Raw genomic sequence first — 7,500 nt, 5'->3', positions numbered from 1 at the left:
AAAACTGTACTAGCTATGGCCCCCAGACTAGGTTGGCTTGCAGTAAACAATCAGACCAAAATCTCCTACCATCACCAATACGCAATGGCTAGTAGTGTGTTGATGAAAACGGGCCAAACCCCAGACAGGAATTGACACGTGTAAGGTTTTTGCCCTACAGTGACTAGAAACAACTGCATTTGTTGTTGTTGTTGGAAATACTATCTTTAAGGATCATATGATACCAGTTGTATTATTTCCAGCAAAAATAATAAAAACACTTCAAGATCTTACCGTAAAGACTACCGGCAAAGATATCTTTTGAATGTCTCCTTTCATCCCTTCACTCCCCACTAAGATTTCCTCCCACTGCACTAGCACCCAATCATTATAAAATAAATATTAAGGTTTTGGGTTTTGATTGGTCTTTGGGATTGGAATTACGGGGAATGTGTGATACTACACTGAGCTCGTTTAACATATTTATTTGGTGACTTTATAATATTAAAGTCTTCATAATGTTGAAGTCTTTTTTAAAAAACAAAAATTACAGTACATTTGTATAATTCCTAAAATCTTAGTAAACAATTGGTTGACTGCTATTGAATCAAAGTACCAATAACAGTACACGTCATACGTCTGAACATATAGATGGTAACGGCATTAAAACATTATGTAAGTGGTAACCTTCATTTGGTCGAGGGTCTCGAGACAAGTAGCATACTAGTAGTTTGAACTAGTGGGCAAAGGGAAATAGTGTTGTCATTCATCCCTCATGAAAAATGATGAAAAGGCAAGCTATGCATCTGCCTTAATGGAGAGAGAGAGAGAGAGAGAGAGAGAGAGAGAGAGAGAGAGAGAGAGAGAGAGAGAGAGAGAGAGAGAGAGGAATACATGGTTATCGATCGATTAATTGAACTTGAGATAGACATTGTTAAAAAAAAAAATGCATAGGATTATCTTCTCCTAAATAAGTATGATGTATTGAAAATAACAATGGAAGGCACAACAGTGAAAAAATAGTAAAAAGGGTATGTGCCTATATTACACTTGTGCCGGAGATTTGCTTGAAACCCTTCAATCTATCCATGTAGCAAATATTCACGCTGGGAGAGACATTCTATATAATGATACAAATGAAAAATTCACAAACCTCATTTATCAAATACGAATGTTCTAGTGATTTTCGAACGATTATCAGCTAGAAAAACCAAAGATCAGTAAATCTTCGGCGGTCAAACTGATGTTGTCAAGCAATAAGAATTCTCTATGACAGGTAAGAAAATACTAAATTTTGGACATGTTTTATGTCACTAAAATAGTTTGCCATCTAAATAAGGCCTCATGTCTATTTTATGTTTTTAAGGTGATAGTTTCCTGAGATTCAAGCTCTATAATATATAACTAGTCTTACCATTCTCTCCCAATTTTCGAAATGAATAAAATCTTATTCTATTTAGAGGATATTTGAAAAGAAGCCTTTTTTTCACACTTTTAGTCCCATTCATCTTTCATTCAAGACTTATATTATTTTCTTCAAATAGACTTAATCGACATGCAAAGCCAGCACGACGGAGACTGTCGCTTATATATATATATATATATACATATATATATGTATATATATATATATATATATATATATATATATATATATATATATATATATATATATATATATATATATATATACACACATACATACATACATATATATATATATATATATATATATATATATATATATATACACACATACATACATACATATATATATATATATATATATATATATATATATATATATATATATATATATATATATTTATATATATATATATATATATATATATATATATATATATATATATATATATATATATATATATATATATATATATACCCCGTCACTTGCTCTTTATTATGTAGGGGATATACTACAATTAGAGAGTTATTGGGTCCTTTGTATTGGATCCCTCTCTCTGGTTACGGCTCATTTTGTCCTTGCCTAAACATACACTAAATATCTGGCCTATTCTTTCTACATTCTCCTGTCTCATCTTACACCTGACAGCAATGAGATTACCAAACAATTCTTGTTTACTCAAGATGTTAACTACTACAATGTTATTGTTTAGTGGCTATTTTCCTCTTGCTAGGGGTAAAAGATATTCTTTTTCTATGGTAAGCTGTTTTTCTAGGAGATGGACACTCCAAAATCAAACTATTGTTCTCCATTCTTGATTAGTGCCATAGCCTCTGTACCATGGCCTTCCACTAGATTGGAGTTCTCTTGCTTGAGAGTAAATTTCTCTTTCTCTTGTTTTATTTTTATTTTAAGTTTTTATAGCTTATATATAATATGAAACATCAAATTTAAAGTTGTTATTGTTCTTAAAATATCTAATTTTAGTTGTTTATTACTTCATTTGCAGTTTATTTATTTCCTTCTTTCCTTTCCTCACTGGACTATTTTTCCCCGTTGGATCACTTAGGCTTATAGTATCCTGCTTTTTCAACTAGGTTTATAATAATAATAATAATAATAATAATAATAATAATAATAATAATGATAATAGTAATAATAATAATAACAATAATAATAATAATAATGATAATAATAATATTAATATGCCATATTTCTTGTAAATAAATAAAGTGCCTGTGACTGATTAGATATATGTTTTCGTGAAACTTTCTCCGGTATTTTCTTATTTCGTGAAAATAACGAAAAACCTATAACAGCGTAAAAAACTACAGTAAAAAGAGAATGACAATAATTACTTAAACTAACTGAGTTCCCTCTACCAGAGCACGCGTATAGAAATCAATGACATGCTTATGAAAATGGGTCATATCCAATGTGCTGCGATGGCGTGAGCATTCCGCTTACCTAAATCCAATTGCAGAATTTCCCGGTAGATGGCGGGGGCATTGACTTTTATACTTTTGATTATGGGTGGCTGTCTTTCTTCACAGAATATCTCGTAACGTGTGCTTTGTTACACGATTCTTTTTCGTTGTTGATACGTTGTTGTGGCAAGATTTATCTGTGAATTGGTATATTCTGGTAACATAAGTGATGTTCTGATTTTCTAAAAATATAAGTACAGATCAATATTAGCCAGCATGACTTGTATTATTCTATGATATTTTATAACTTTTGTCATGACCATTCAACAACCCCCAACAACACTACCAAAATAAATCGATTTCCCCAGGGTAGTAAATTAATAACAGATTGTTAACAGATATAACAGTTATTGATAAGAATGAAAATATAACCCGGATTTCCTCTTTCCCTAAGTTGTATAGTATATCTTTATGATCTTTGTCTAAATTCCTACTGCTACTAAAATTTTAAGTAATAACTGAGAATGCATTTTCATTTGCATTAAATCTGAGAGAGAGAGAGAGAGAGAGAGAGAGAGAGAGAGAGAGAGAGAGAGAGAGAGAGAGAGAGATGCGAATAATCTTTTTTCTTATACAACCTTGATGATGAAAAATCATAGCCCCTAGAACGCTACATGAATAGTTTAATGTTTAAATTAGTCAATGATATGGTTACCAAGTAAGCTTTAAAGTTATTCGTTTGTAAAGACAAAATGATACCCATAGAATTAAGGCTCAACGATTGGTATTATTACTGTAATATAAGAATTCAACTTCCAATTAGACACTGGTAAGTTTATCAAGTTAACCTGAATTAGCCCTTATAGAGACAATTGATATTGATAAACTTTACGACAAAATTATAAAGAAACTTACTAAGAGTAAACATCTCATAAAAAAAAAATGTTCCACACATTCAATGATATAAACATTTTGATTATATGTCGGTTAGTGAAGATTTCTTTTAAAAATACATAGAAAAAACTTCAGGATTTTAAGTACAGTTATAAAATTGGATCTAAAAGAAAATATATAGTAATTATTACTTTTATGTTTGCGCCAAGTATCAACCTATTTAACCACATAACTGGTTAAAAGGATTTTAACTACCTACCCTGAAAAAAAAGTTGAATTCTATGAAAATATCTCCAAAAACTCACATAGGAAAGGAAAATCTAAACAAACATTTCAGATCAAATATTCAATATATGAATATCATTAGTACAACTGTTATTGGCGTTAACCAAGCTAAAACGATAATTAAAAGCCCATAAATCTGAAAGGCCAAGGGGTGTCCCACAGGAAATAGGCATGTAACTCCTTGCTTTTATGAAAAGTATAGAAAACGGCACTTGGATCAAAATGATTGGTACGAACAAATTTCTATACAGTATATGCGTACTTGCATCAAATTGCCTTTATGATATCTATGGTACGAGAGAGAGAGAGAGAGAGAGAGAGAGAGAGAGAGAGAGAGAGAGAGAGAGAGAGAGAATATAAACCTGGCAATTGCTATTTGATGGGGTGCTTAAAAAGTTCTGGCGTTCTATAATGTCGATTGAAATCAACAAAGCATTAGTCGTTTCAATCATTATTTATTGCACCATAAGCCTCTCTCCTTTTTATCTTCACTGTTGATAATAGCACATAAATTCACTTCCATAAGATAAGTGGACACATTCATTATAGTGATATGGATTTTTCATGTTCATCCTCAAAGATTTATCGCGAGCTGGAAATAGAAACAGAACAATACCCTGGTTTTTTTATTGGAGTTTTAATTTGGCATTTCAGTGCGTGGGAGATGAAAATGTCGATCACTCTATTCACCTTGTAAATGAGAAATTGATTTATAATTATGGTAATAGATCCAATTTTTTATCTTTTTTAATAAAGGAAAATTATCTTGAATTTCATTGAAAGCTGTGAAAATCATAAAGAAAAAAAATTGTTTTGCTACAATTTGAAAAGTGAATTATTGCAATAGTCCATCATAATGGAATATTGTTATGCATACGTTTAGTAAATGAAATAGACGAAACATGATTCCTATAATTCAGAGTAGGAATATGTACTTAATGAATTATGTAATCATCAAGCAAAACTAATACTGAAAATAATTGACTTAATTTTATGGTAAAATGAAATGAAATAAATATGCAAAAAAATATTCATACAGATATAAGTACTTATATAGTTTTATTCAAACCACTTGAGATTTTGACGATAGGATCTAACTTCATGTAAAACTACAATTGTTATGATATCGCTAATTTCGACTTGGGATGACTTATCATATAATCCAAAAAAAAAGGTTGGAGGCTGCATTGCAATGTGCATTTGGATGTAATTTGTGTAAACAGCATTCGGAAGACCAATATAACACCTGTGGATTTCTCTAATGAAGACTGCAATCCATTACCTTTTTGCACTCGATTTACATTCATATTGTAAGGTGGAACTGTTATTACTAGTAATTTGTGTGTAGCACACCACTGGGTCGTACTTTGAATGTAGTTTAAAACCCTGAAACATCTGGCACCTCGCATGGAGACTAGTAAGTGGCTAAATGATATTTCTGTTTTTTTACAATCCTCATGGTTGTAATTCTGACAATGAGAGTCGTATCTGAGATAAAAAGGAAATTTTAAGGAAACATTTATCAAATCCTTATACAGCAGTTTTATCCTTCACATTCGCTGATCATTAAATGAGATGGATAAATAAATACATGGGAAGTGCTATGATTTATAGTAATTACTTGTCAACATCCTAATATATATATATATATATATATATATATATATATATATATATATATATATATATATATAGATAGATAGATAGATAGATAGATAGATAGATATGTATATTATTATTATTATTATTATTATTATTTGCTAAGCTACAACCCTAGTTTGAAAAGCAAGAGTTTATAAGCCCAGGGGCTCCAACCGGGAAAATAGCCCTGTGAGGAAAGGAAACAAGGAAAAATAAAGTATTTTAAAAACAGTAACAATAAAATAAATACCTCCTATATAAACTATAAAAATATTAACAAAACAAGAGAAAAAAAAAAAAACATAGAACAGCGTGCCCGAGTGTACCCTCAAGCAAGAGAACTCTAACCCAAGGCAGTGAAAGACCGTGGTACAGAGGCTATGGTACTACCCAAGACTAGAGAACAATGGTTTGATTTTGCGGTGTCCTTCTCCTAGAAGAGCTGCTTACCATAGCTAAAGAGTCTCTTCTACCCTTGGCAAGAGAAAAGTGGCCACTGAACAATCACAATGCGGTAACCCTTTGGGTGAAGAAGAATTGTTTGGTAATTTCAGTGTTGTCAGGTAAATGAGGATAGACAAGAATATGTGAAGAATAGGCCAGACTATTCAGTGTGTACATAAAGGGAAAATAGACCAAAACTAGAGAGAAAGATACAATGTAGTACTGTCTGGCCATTCATAGGACCCCAAACGTCTAGCGGTAGTATCTCAACGGGTGGCTGGTGCCCTGGACAACCTACAACCTATTATATATATACATACATATATATATATATATATATATATATATATATATATATATATATAAATATATATATATATATATATATATATATATATATATATATATATATATATATATATATATATATATATATATGTATGTGTGTGTAATATATGTGTCTGTGTATACACACACGTATGCGTGTGTGAGTTTGTGGGCCTGTCTATGTAAGTATAACCAAAAACATGAGCGTGATATTTATGAGTACATATGTATGTGCTAGGTTTTTGTTGATCTGTAAAAATATTCATGATTTTTATGCAATTATAACTTTAGAGGACTCGCAATCAGCACAATACCAGAAATCTCGACAAAAAAATTCTTTATTAAATATTTCTAGTATCAATCACAAAAATGAAAAAAAAAATAAAAAATTGAATAAACAAAAAGGGGTACTAGTACATTCAATATATACTCTAAGCAGAAAAAAATAATATTACTCAAAGCTCCATGTGCCAAGAGTCAGAGATTTCAAAACCTCGTAAAATATTCATAGAAATCTTTGTTTTAGATTATGTGTAGGAAGTGAATCTCTCTCTCTCTCTCTCTCTCTCTCTCTCTCTCTCTCTCTCTCTCTCTCTCTCTCTCTCGTTATTTTGTTATCATCAAACAGGCATATCAGGGAAAATAATGCTACAGTATTATGAAAGGCATGACTATCCAAGCCGAATTTAAATGATACGTAGAAAGAAAATTATAACATTTGCCCGAATGTCCATTGGTGAAAGATATTCTTTTGGTAAACACAAACACACACACACACACACACACACACACACACACACATATATATATATATATATATATATATATATATATATATATATATATATATATATGCAGCATTTACGTAAACGCGCACACACACACACACACACACACACACACACACATATATATATATATATATATATATATATATATATATATATATATATATATATATATATATATATTCAAATAAGCCATATATATTTATGATACATTAATGTCTGGATTCTCTTAACGACCTGGGATCAGAGCCCCAGGCGAAATCACGCAAAGACAAGAGCTTGGGTCCGG

The sequence above is a fragment of the Palaemon carinicauda genome, chromosome 9, assembly GCF_036898095.1.
Source record: "Palaemon carinicauda isolate YSFRI2023 chromosome 9, ASM3689809v2, whole genome shotgun sequence".
NCBI classification, from domain to species: domain Eukaryota; kingdom Metazoa; phylum Arthropoda; class Malacostraca; order Decapoda; family Palaemonidae; genus Palaemon; species Palaemon carinicauda.
The sequence above is the reverse complement of the archived record's forward strand: the minus strand, read 5'-3'. Positions refer to the sequence as shown.